Genomic DNA, 13,130 nt, shown 5'->3' on the forward strand with positions numbered 1-13,130 from the left:
CGAGTTGATCGGAGTTTTGACGGTCATTGAACAAGGCGTCAATCAACTATCGGCCCCGGCCTTAAGCCCGTATTAGGCGGTACGTTGCGTCTACGCAATTTGTTGCAAGTATACTCGTATTCGTATAATTGTATTGCGGCGTTTGTTTGAATAGGTACGTTTATGTACAATTGTGTAAGTCCGCCACGACACTACCTTAGTACCGTGTACAGTTGTATACCTATAACTATACATGCGGGGAATATTTTATATCAATCATTATCTAACGACGGACGCGCTGCCCACTTCCGGAGCCGTGACTTTTGCTGCCTAGGTCTGTAATTACTAATTACTGATCTCCTCGGCAATTCTGCTCCGTCCTCAACGCGGATGTAAGGAAGATCTGTCCGTGCTTCGAGATGACGGCATCGCCTTCTTCTTCCACTGCCGTTCTTCGTGCCTTTTTCCCACCGTAGCTCGGTCAATCGGGATTGCCGCCGCCTCCTTCTGTGACCCGTGCTCAACATTTTTACATTCATTTCCTTTATTTTTTCGCCCGTAATGTATCAGGCTGTATCAGGCTAGTGTGTCTTTTCATTTCCAAACTTTACACCGATCGTTTCCTGATCCATACACGAGGCGAATGGGATCTATTTTTACGGATTCTTTCAAGCTTGATCGTTCGATAAATTGTACCGCGAAGAAGTCGCGATCTTCGATACACTATCGATATTCTCATTAGAGAATTCGTTGTGTCGGGTGTGCTGGTCGGAATATATAAATAATCATTACAGTATGGACATTGGGATGCGAAAGAATTTGGCGAATGTTAATCCCAACCGTCGCCACGTCGCGGCGACGTTCCGAATATTAAGCAATCCGAAGCGGATAAATGATTTATCAAACGTCTATATTCACGTGTTTCTTCGTTATCTTATATTGTACGCATTCATTTTACCTGTAACTATCGGATTATAATTACAGCGTAGAATCCCTCGCGCTTATGCGTGTTGAAGCGTGTAGTTATTCGGGTGACGCCGAATCATCGAGCATAATGATATACGCGTATTGTATACCAATTGATTACCGGAGATCCTTGAGCTGAATATATGTATTATATACGTTTCTACGTAGGTATAAATATATAATATGTATGCCAAAGAAAGCGTGGATCATTTCGATTTCGTTCGATTGCGTTTACTGTAGATCATGGATATTTTCGTACCGGTTACCTCACTGATCGCTGCCCTGCCGACACACAATCGAAATTGAACGTTGAAAACTTGATCCACGATTGCCAAGGTGTGTACATTACAATCATTGTACGAGCTTGACGATAAGATACATCGCTTCTTATATCTTCAATTCGACTATTTTTTTCGACTGTATGTTTTAGACGCTGGCGAGTCGTTCGTCACCAGCTATAATAATTCGACGGTTGGATATAACAGCAGCGAAAAGACGAAGCCCTCCCCTAACATCTCAACTCTCATACCTATACGTCATTTCCGTGAGATGGCGGTCAAAACTTGGAAGGGTCAATATTTTGAATTGTAGATACATCGAAATTTCAAACATAGGAAAATAAAATAAAGAAAGATGAATTGTTCGACATCTTGATTTTCGAAAGTATCACTCATTAGAATGACTACTAATCGGTAACACTGTTGAAAATCAATAATTTCAACAATTCATTTTTTGTTATTTTATTTTTACATGTTTGAAATTTGGATGTATCGACCATTCGAAATATTGACCCTCCGATGTTTCGACCTCCACCCTGTCCGTGAACAATTGTCAGTTACATCAACACGATCGAATGGATTTGTTTTCTTGAAAAAATTTGAAATCCGCCGAAAACTCGGATAGAAACGATACTTCCCGACAGTAATCCTCTTCGTTCAACGGAGCCCGACTTGACCCAGTATCGAAAATTACTGTTGATGTATGTACTATACATTGATATTGTACACACATATATCTACACTGTCATGTATACTGACATTGAGGAAACCGAATCTGACCTACACGTATGTATTCTAATACCGAGTGAGTGTGCGAGAAGCAAGAGTGTTGTTTTTCTGTACACAGAGTCGAAGAGAGTCGAAAACAAGATCGCAGACAAAGCGCCACGAATGTCAGGTGTTGTGCCGAATATTCGAATATTAACTTAACGTATTTCTATATAACAAATATACCAATAGAATTATTGGAGTCTCGTTTTTTCCCAACCATTCTAACAATTACGATCGACTAATTCGTACAAAATGTATAAAAAATCGTACAATCCAGCCGCTCAGCGCCTCCTTGGATCGAAGATCACCAAGTATATCGAGGCTTAGGTATATCCATGTATATGTATAAAATTCCGGAAACTCGCCGCGGAGCTCAATACCTCTTTGAGCTTTAAAAAAAGAAACGGCGGACGATTAACGTGTCTCGTGCATACCTAGGCAAGTTACAGGTATGTCCGTGTATCACGGAAGGCGTTTAGAGGTTGAGGTGTAACAGCGGTGCATACACATGCATGTACGCGTGACGCGTGCGTGTATGCGCGTGGCGGTGCCGCACAGCACCCTCGTAAGTAACGTGATGGCATCCGCTTTCTATGCGGACAGCAGCCATGCGTCGGACAAACACCTTTGCTGCGGGCTGGCCCCTGGGGTCAGCGTGATTTTTCACAACGGTTTCAGATAAATTATGCATGAATTGTGGCCATATCGTAGTTAAATGCAATCCGTGAGCCGGTGAGCCGGCGTCGTCTCGGCTCGGCTATGCCTTCTAGCCGCGTAGACCAACCTATAAGCTATGAGCCTCCTCTTCGATTACGACCCGCCGAGTTATTCTCTCGGATATTGTCACATTTGTCAGAGGTTGATGCTGATCGCCGAAGCCGACGCCGACGACGCCGCGTGCTTATCGCCTATAACGGAATGTACACCTTGCTTTATCCGAGAATGGCTTTGCTATTAGAGTTGGGCAAGTTTGCCTATATTAATGTTAACCCGCCTATTATACACCTATAGACGCCGTGCGTATCTACGGAGATACGCCGCGATATTAGACGTCGGAGCGGGAATAATTACTGGACAATCGTCGTTAAAATGTGATTCTATTTACCTATTAAATTTTTACTATTACCCAATCGGACTTTGTTCCATTGGCTAATACCGCCGCGGTGTTACCTAAATCCGTAATCGTTCCAACTCATTGTCAGTAACGTCGATATTGCGACTGTTGAGAAGGTGCGCAACCTTAATTCGGCAAAAATATAGTATACTTTTTTACTTATTTTATTACGAGATTATCGTAGGTTCAGATTTTCATCAGATTCTTAGGAACGTAAAAAAATACATAAATACGATATACTGGAATTATGAACAAATGCTCGAATGCAGATGCTTCGTTGCTAAACGCACGTTTCGAAATTGTTTAAAATCTAGTCGATTCCTTTGATTGTACTGTACGACAGCTCATTTTGTTTGGAAGACTATATTTTATGCAATTTCATGGTAACAGATTTTTTTTTAATCATATTTTGCAAGCATCGTTGAATATTTGATCTTACAACGATACGCCCATAATTATCACGGTGAAAAAGAATACCCCCCACAGCATCTTTGTAGAAACTAGTCTCTTGAATAAAATCTAACGATAAGCTTTCATTTATAAATACACAGTATTTTCTATATATGTAATTTTCAAAAGATCCTCGTAGCTTACGAATAAAATAATTTGTTAAAAACTCAATGTACTGCTGTCGGTTACTGTTAAATTTTTTTTAAAATGATCGATTTTTGGCCAGCCATCCGTTTTAACTCATAGCTGTAATTATTTCTCGGCTCATCTATTGCGTTTTGCGCTGATATTTCGACACTCGAACGATACTATTGTCCAAATTTGATGTACCGTCAAACCGTGTCGCTTGGCGCGAGCGAAGCGGGTCCAATAAATGCGGCAGAAAAATGGCGGCTATGCAGTCGAGGGCAAGTCGTGCAGACGGGGAGGAAGTTTCCTGATCAGCACGCCTCCGTATGTGCAGGGTCAAAATCATTTCCATAATTATCCCACGATCGGAGAAGACAAGGAAGCGATCACACACCGTAGAGTTTCTTCTCTGCTTCGAATGATGAGACGTTACGCGTGATATTTGTTAAATTACGCCGTCCGGCGTGATGTACCTTTAAGTATTACATGCTTACTACTACACTTATATACCGTTGATCGTTGCTATGGTAAATCGCACGCCTCGTTCGGGTATCATGTCGGGATCAAATACATTCTTCGTTTGCACGCGAGTCGCGATAGATAGACGTTATGTATACCCGTCACATGTTTCTTGCAGCCGATAAGGATGTGCAGGTTTATTTTTCTCTGTTCTAATAGAATTTTTTTCACTTAAAATAACCGGTCGCAAAGTACAATTCTTCGGTATTTTGTGCGAAATTCTCTTAGGCTTCGTGGTAATAATACCATAATAGATTGGTAGAAATTATTCGACAAAAAAGTTGGATCCGGGTTCCAGTCTTCCTCATCACTCGTTTCTTCAGCGCGCATTGGATTGTCGTAGCTGTTTCTTTATTCTATGATTTTGTATCTGGTTCAGTCGCGGTCACGATTTTTCGAACCCATGCGGTCGTAAATTCAGACGACTTTTGTCCGAATTGACATTATCGTCGTTTCCCCTATGGGTGATCCGTGCGTTCAGATATCGGCCGACATAAATCCACTGTCAATTATAGTCCTCATTACATCCTCGTTAATTATACCTGACCGATTTCGATTTCAAAAGCTGTTTATAGACTATAGAGCCAGAGGGCGGACGTTTCTTGTACGCAAAGAGCGACAGCCACCCGAGCGAAGTTTATTTTTTTCTTAAAATTTTGCTGTAGGCATTTTGTTTTGCGATATTTTCTCATTTTATATCGGTATTTCTCTGTACTCTTTAGTATTATTTGAAAAGTTTTGTTCTTATTAATTTTTTCGTTAACATGTGATTCGTTATTTTTCTGGCCGAAGCAGGTATTCAAAATATTCTGCTGGGTATTCTTTGGCTACTGAACAATGGACTAGGTTGGTTAAAGTCTTATTCGCAACAAATATACAATCGAATTGAACAAGTGGACATTTTTTGCAGTGCGTAAGGCAAACGATTCGCATTGATGAAAAACCAAAATTGTGGTGACAAATATGTAGTCAAGATACAGGGGAAATTCTAAATCGAACATTTCGATATCCGATAATCCATCGGAATATTATATGCAGAAATTCACGATAAAATTGGTATGGGGACAAAAGGAATTTCAGAGGAATGCAGCAATGCATATATATAAAGAGAAAAATATACAAGGAATTCCTGAGAAATTCCTAGAGCAAAAGAAAAAAAAAAAAAAACAGAAAATGACACATGTTTTCGTAACAGCGATTAAAATTCTTTCTCCGAAGTAATTGGTTGAGGAAAGAAAAATGTTACCACGCAGGTCTCGCCGATCCGTTGTTAGGTACGGTTATCACGAATGATCGATAGCGTAATTTGATTTGGGAAAAACAGTTATACCGATTGGCTACCTGTTGTTTGCAATCACTAATCGATAAAGCTGAGCGGTATCGAGTAACGTTTGCGGGGGAGGGAAATTGCGTAGGCGTGTTACAATGCCCTCGCGGGTTGGGTCGCCGGTTGGTGTGCGTCGAGATGTACAGTCGAACACCTCGACACCGTCCGGAGTAAGACTCGGTTGGTTCCGCTCCGCTCGAGGCTGCCAGCCGAGAATAGTCGGAGATAGCCGACTCCGGATGGTTCTGCGGGCGATGCAGCCGGTTGTCGCGGCCCTCGGGAGACGCTGGCTGGTTTTGTTGCCGGTGGTTTCAGTCAGTGTCGCGCCAGTCGTCGGTGGAGTTGGTCAGTGATCTAAGTCAGAGCAGGGCCAGACAACGGATACACGTACACGGTAGGCGCGCGTAGATACCATCCCGGTTATTGGCGACGTTTTGAAAAACGAATTGGTGAAAACCAGTGGCGACGATAGTACGTAGAGGGGAAAAAGGGAGGGCGGAAAAAATAAAAATAAAATAAACATAGAAGAAACAAAAAACACACGCGCGCGCGTACACGGCAAAACGAACAACGAAAAACGTATGCGATACGAGTGAGTTAAACAGTGATTTTTGCAGTATATATTCGTTCGTTGAAAAGAGGCGTCATCGTTTCGACACTTCATTTGGATAATACCGCGTTGTAAACAGGTGAGTTTTGATTTATAAGACTTTTTTCGAGCAATTCGGAGACCTTTTATTAATTGGTTTAAAGACATCGGCAACCTGAGATGCGTTTTAGAATTAATTTTACTTTTCCGTTGGAAAACCTTTAAAGATGCTTCGTGCACTTTGGTCCTACCGTTCGGAATCAGGTTGAACTTGGGCAGCCAGCCAGTTTCGTCGCGGCCGGCAACGAAGAATTTGAAAGTCCCGCTTGTTTCACCTCTCGTCTCGGGAGGCGATTATTTCAGCTATAAGGATTCACGCGGCGATCGGTGGATGTGTATAATGTTACCTCGTAGATGATCGATATGTAGCCGAAGTCCTCTTCGTAACCCGATGATCAACGGTGAATAAGTGCTTGCGTAAATATTCATGGGGCTTTTTGGCAATTTCGTTCGACTTGAAAAAATTCCACCGTTATTCTGACAATTATCATCGTTGCTCTGAAATATGTTTTGTGCTTTTTGTCAGGTGTTTTACTCGGTTACTCGGACAAAAGCAATTCCAACGTTGATTTTCGGTTATTTCACTCAGAGCGTGTTTTGAATATTCCATTGAATCTAGGCTGCTGAATGTCGGATTCCACATTTTAGTTATTTCTTTCATCCCACGGGGATAAAAAAAAAAATCAAATTCTTCAACAGTTTTGGATGAAATTCCCTTAGAAGCGTTCCACGTTCGTGACACAGTACAGGTATACTATAATGTGATATTCGTGCATAGTGAAATCCCGGGATCTTTCAGACGCACGCAATCATCAAGTGATTTTGAAATTATTTATAGGTATCACAGTTCAGGCTACTCAGATTATCCGAAGATTACTGAGTTTTTCGAGCCTGTTATAACGAAACTCTCGAATGCTGACCGCTTACCCAAAAATACCGGATCGAATGTTTTTCAAATACTGACGGAAAGATACACGTCGTTAAACGAAGAACTGTAGTTTTTTTTATTCAAATTTTTTGCCATACTTTGCTATCGAATTAATTGAATTCGGGATGAGAGGATTTGGATGAAATCCTTATCTTCTATTTGGACGACTTGACGATTTTATACACGCACTCGAGATATTTCATCGCCGGAGTATCAGCATCCTCTGTTTTCTTAATTCGACTATTTTCCCAACAAGTTGTGTCGGCGTTTGCAAAACCGACGCGATGTTGTTTGCGGCTAGATTCCATACTCTTTCGGTCCATTCTTAAAACCTGCCCGAGTCAATGCTCTTTGGGTTGCAGAGTGTAATTAATCCGAAACAATATCTTAGGACGAGAATATTGACACTTTGAAATGGATTGAAAATATTCATTGTCAGACGATGTTGAAGCTGGTAAAATCAACGTATCGAAACATTGGGGAAAATCTCATTACCCTGCAGTTTTAGAAGGACATCCCTAATGAGTACGTGTATATTAAAAATATGTTGAATTTCCGGCGATTCGAACGTCGCGGAATATTACAATATTTCCTAAACGTGCACCGCCAAAAATTACATTAACTTCGTTAAATTCAACCTCATCAGTCTAACCGAGTGTCGATGAATTTATACGACGCGAGATTAAGACGGCTGGGAAAAACTCGGTGACGCCGTTGAAGCTTGTGATTCTGAATCAGAAATAAAATCTGTTGAAAAATCTCTGGTGAGTCATGATAGATACAACAAACCATAAAATCATGCGTCACACGTTTTCTTTTATCGCTTCCGAATCTAATCGCGTTGAGTGAGATCGTTGTCGTACCTGCAATGAATGATAAAATGCAAATCATACTCACATTGAGCATGAAATAAATTGGAAGCACTCTGTTGGACAAAGCTCGTATAATTCTCGTGAGCAAGTAAGGCCATGCTTTGCAACGCGTCTGTTCGATATAAACGAGCTGGAATTTCTCTTCCACAGTTTGCACAAACGGACAATGATGAAAATGATAATTCTTCGATTTATCGCTTGACTGCTCGTTAGACGGATCAGATTGAGCCTCGGTGTATATCCCACTTTTGCAAACGTAGTTTGTGCGACTTATTTTTGACAACAAGTCGATTCGGTATACAGTGTTGATGATTATTACTGTAAATGTGTAATACCTACGCTCGACGATGACTGCATAAGGGGAAAAAAGCCTGTAACCGTACAAAAATCCGTTACTCAATTTCGAGCATACCTTAGATCAATTGTCATTTACTTTTATCAATTTAAAAATTGCTTTTCATCAGCCTCGATTGATCAATAAATTAACCGCGCATTGCACGGACGTTTATCCGAGTAGAAGTTGAGAAGTGAAGGAGTGGAAACGAGAACAAAAAATTTCTCCATGATGGTCCGTTTTGGCTTCAGCTCGGCCTAGCTCGATTCGTTTTTTAACGTCTAGATAGACAGTTCTCTTTCTTCCTCTCCCCCCTTCGCGCATTTCCGGTATTTTAAATCCATACAGGAGTTCTCTATACCCACGCGAAGGATGGAAGTGATTATTTGATCGTTATCGGTTGAGCAATCAATCATTATTGGAAGTGGTAGGTATGCGTGCGTGATGTGATCGAATCGTATTGGATGGAATCTATTCACGTGCCAAGAAATCCCTCCGGTAAAGTGGTCGATGCTCCGTTTCGTGTATTATAACTCCGCGGTCTTGAGACTCCGATAAATTGGTATGCAATCAAATGGATTTCCATCCTCCTCGCCAAGTCATTCTTTCGTCATTTCTCCTCTCGGGCATTCACGCTTTACAACTAACACACGCGCGCGTGTGTCTGTACGTAATACCTTCGAAGAGAAGCTGTAAGCGTTAAGCTTGAAAAAAAAAAAAAAAATACGGTCGATTATAATGCAGGTTAAACTTGACATATTTAATTACCGAATAAATGTCAACTTTCTCGGTCCCATCGACGCGAACCATAAGCTTCGATTCCGTACTCGTTTTATGTTTAAATTCATCGTTAAGGGGTCAATAGTGGAAACTGCATGACTGTGCCATTCCGCACGGTGTACTTTGTTGGGGGAAAAAGTGTCAACTTTCTCACTGTGAGTTAGAGACTGCCAAGCGACCAGAACAGTTCCATTATACTCGTTTTATACTCGAATCATTTCATAACCTTATGTACCTGAGACTAACGTCCGCGTGTAATCTCTGCAATTAACCGTCAAGACGTGGTTTATTTAAACTGAAAATAATCTTACTCGCGGACTTTCTCGTTTGCCAGTTTACCCAATCCGTAAGCCGAGCTTTTACCCGGCATGGAAATATATCCCTGCACAAGTCTCTCTCGGCGTTTAAAACTCATCGCACCGGATCTTCTTTTCCTCCATCGAAAGGATTTTTCCCTACTCACGGTCAGACGGGTGTCCGAATTGAAGAACGTTTTAAACGAGCCGGGAATAACTGCTGCGAAGCTGTGTTCTCGTCGCATAAACTGCACAGTGGTGTATAATGTACAATAATGCCGGTTCGTGAAGGAGATGATCGTTGGAGGCGGTCCCCGCGAGTCTGAAAAGTTTGCGAAGCAGCCAACTGTGACTCGTCCACGTCCTGACACTTCATCAGTGTTCCACGCTAGGCTAATCTCGTCTGTTGGATAGAAAAATCCTTGCGATTCTGTAGACCTCGTCTTTTCGTCATTTCGTATTGCCCTTTCACCCCGTGGAATTTTTCCATTTCTTAGCGTATCGTAGATATACGAGTAACAACGACTGCGGAAACTTTGAAAATACTTTCAAGTACCTGCCGATCTATAAATAAAAGCTTGTACGAAAGCTCGGGGATGCCGATTCATTTTCTTCGCGTTCGCGTCGTTAATTATTCTCTTCTTCGATTCGCGGATTAACGAATCTGCATATTAAGTATGATTAATTGACGCCTCAAGTCCAGTTTTACCGGTTCATTATATTTATAAACTTACTTATAACGCGTATAATAGGTCAGGTGCATTATTTCCGTAACCAAAATTACCGATATTCTTTTGGTGGTTAATTTTTGTTTCTAGCTTATTCCTAGATTTTTATTACACTCTGGCCAATTTTTATTGCCCTGATTCTACCAGATGGTTTATTTGCGATATGATGCTTGGCGCCAAATCCTAGTTGCATAAGGACTTTGATATGATCATCATCGCAACGAGAGCTTACGTATATACTCGTTCACGTACATACCGTGTGAAATGGTTCGTATAATGTACAATATACGGTTATCGCAGGAATTTGATCGTTGTGTTTATGTAATTGTCTGTGCGGAAGATTTTTAGCTTGTTTAAATTTCGGGGTTAAAAAATTGCGGCGTGCACGATTCGACGACGATAATGATGCGGAAAAACCTGATTCGTTGAAAAAAAAAAGAGGAACGAAGAGAGAATGAAAAAAGTAAGTAAATAAAACGAAATCGGATGGACAGGTGCGATCGTTATTAAATCGTGAAGTCCCTTGAAAAATCGCGAAGGTAAATCATGCGTAACAGTGTAAAAATTTTGGCCAAAGTGCTGCAGCAATTTCGGTAGCGATTTAAGCGTAAGGCATATTTAACCGTTTAATTATCGACACGGTGATTATGATAATCGTATGATAATTATACATCGTAGCTTTTGTATTAATATCCAAAGCGCCGTCTACGTACAGGTATGTATAATATACATAAATACATGCAAACATACACGCATGTATGGCCAGTTTTATACGGTGATGCAGCTTGCTGCCACCTAACAAGCCGCAAATTGCCTATTAATTACTGCATTAATTATTCCCATTGAGTAAGGAGAGAAAGAGAGAGAGAGAGAGAAAAAGTGGGGGGCAAAAACAAACATGACGACGAAAAGAAAACTCGAAGCCCATTAATTTAACGAGTGCGTTAGAATCTCAGTGTAGGTACCTACCTATAACAGCTACAGCCTAGCTCCTGCGGGAGAGTCTTGAGTACTCAACTCGCCCACTACGAGCTGCTGCACGATCCCTACAGTAAGAATAATATACAGCGAGTGTTCGTTGCGTGGTTGAAAAAAAAAAAAAAAACGAAGAAATACCGCGTATTCTAAACGAAATCACGGTGATTGATGTGTGTAATTAATTATACCTCATTCCCTCCGACGCCCTTTTTTCAAACCGGATTGCAGCTCGCTTTTATCGTATTCTTACGTGAATCTGACGTCTATGCACGTCCGTGTAACTCTCTACCTGGAAGAAGTCCGTTCCAATTATTACAGCACGATAGTTATAGGAGTTGTGGAATCTCGGGGTGGTAATTTAATTTTCAAAATTTTTCCATCGATTATGCAGTCGTTTCAGTTGAAACAAGTAAGCACTCGCCATTTCTAGGTGAGAACAATTGTGAAAATTAGACGTGTCTGTTTGCTACGCGTCGCCGAACATATATACCGATAACTTCCCTTGCGTTCGCAGAATGTGCGTTACAAGTGTTTACCTGGGATTAATATTAAAAGCGTGGAACGGTTGGCGTTTATCTGAAGGTTTATCTTCGACTGGAAATATTTGAGGTTTCAGGGGTTACTAGAAACGTACGAAACATCGAGACTTTCGGCACATCACTTGATTGGAAAAATGAGACGAGATTTGGTATTTCATATTCTGTCTAAGTTATACCGCGAGAGTTTGTATACGAAGGTTCGACAGCAAGTGGGCCATTAGGTTGAAAGATCTGGGTACATATTTGTATAAGAAAGTGTGGAACGCATCGGTGTCCTCAACACTGTACCTACTCCTAAGGCTCGATCATCATCTGTCGAATTGTTTAGCGACCGTAATGACACGTTGTCATAGGAGAAATCGAGGGCTTGTCGCTGAAGCGGACGTGAAGCGGTTCCTATTGTGCGTTTCTACCCAGAACTGCATAAATCAAAAACGTTGTACCTCGCGTCGAGCCCAGTATGAAAAATTTCACATATTCTCTATGAAGAATGAAGATATTTATTTCAAAATTCGTTTCCCCGGTGACATATTTTTCCTTATCAATGACACAAAACAACGTAGTGGCGCTGAATTAATTAATATCCACGAGTATTTTAAACTGTTGTTCGTGATCATGAGTACAAGCTGGACCCACTTATACAAATTTCCCCGTAAGAGGCTGAACCGTCTTATTCATCGAATGTACATAAACTGGCACTTGGAACCACTTGGTGTCTTTTGTTTTACTCTTTGGAACGAATTTCCCGGCACATGGCTTCGTTTTATAAATTATCCAAAGCTCTGCAGTTTCAAACCGTGTTTACACACATAATGTATGTATGCGTGGTGTTGCTTATACTTGCGAAATATACAACATCCATGCCTGTGGTATTTAGGAGCCTGCAATCTCTTACATAGATTGACAGTTGCAACGAAATTTGACATGACTCGTTGACGTGAGTGATACAGGTGATTATTATAGCTCCTAAAGCAGCGAGGATCGTATTCGCAGTCCTTTGCCGCGTGACGCAACCGACGAATTTTCTGTAATCATGACAAATGCATGATTGTCTTAAATTTTTTCACCGATCATTATTTTGAATCACGTGTTGCAATTGATTGTGGACATTGTAGCTGTAATACGAGCCGGATCGATGGGTTCTTTCACGTCGGGTATATAAAATTGCACCGCCGTTTTCGCAACGTTGCGATGCAAATGCGCGGTGATGTTTGATTCGGGAATTCGTGTAGCGACATACCTAATGTAGATTGCGAAAGGAAGAGTCTCTTCTTCGTCGATAACGAATTACCATTGCAAATTGTTATGCATATTATTACACACATTGTAAGCGCGGTTGAACGGCTTTGTTGAATCCATAATCATATCGTGTCATACAGGCGAATGGGTCGGGTTCGATGATTCGGCACTAAATCTCGGGGTGTAAAACGCATCAGAAGTAAATTTGAATGTTGAACCTGCATCGCACGAGACACTTATAACATAACCGGCAG

General features: G+C 41.2%; 1 protein-coding gene across 6 annotated transcripts in view; it reads left to right on the forward strand.

The window, feature by feature from the left end:
• LOC124184601 overlaps nt 1-13,130 on the forward strand; it is a 118,774-nt gene that overhangs the window by 17,414 nt on the left and 88,230 nt on the right. For 4 of the 6 annotated variants that reach the window (XM_046574521.1, XM_046574501.1, XM_046574492.1 and 1 more), the window contains exon 1: nt 5,697-6,222. The exons of 1 other annotated variant lie outside the window; for it this stretch is intronic. The gene's annotated coding sequence lies outside the window, so the exon portion shown is untranslated. Of the gene's footprint in view, nt 1-5,694; nt 6,223-13,130 lie in introns of those variants that run through there. One more of the 6 variants, XM_046574531.1, reaches the window with a different exon arrangement.

This window comes from Neodiprion fabricii, chromosome 1 (assembly GCF_021155785.1).
Source record: "Neodiprion fabricii isolate iyNeoFabr1 chromosome 1, iyNeoFabr1.1, whole genome shotgun sequence".
NCBI classification, from domain to species: Eukaryota; Metazoa; Arthropoda; class Insecta; order Hymenoptera; family Diprionidae; genus Neodiprion; species Neodiprion fabricii.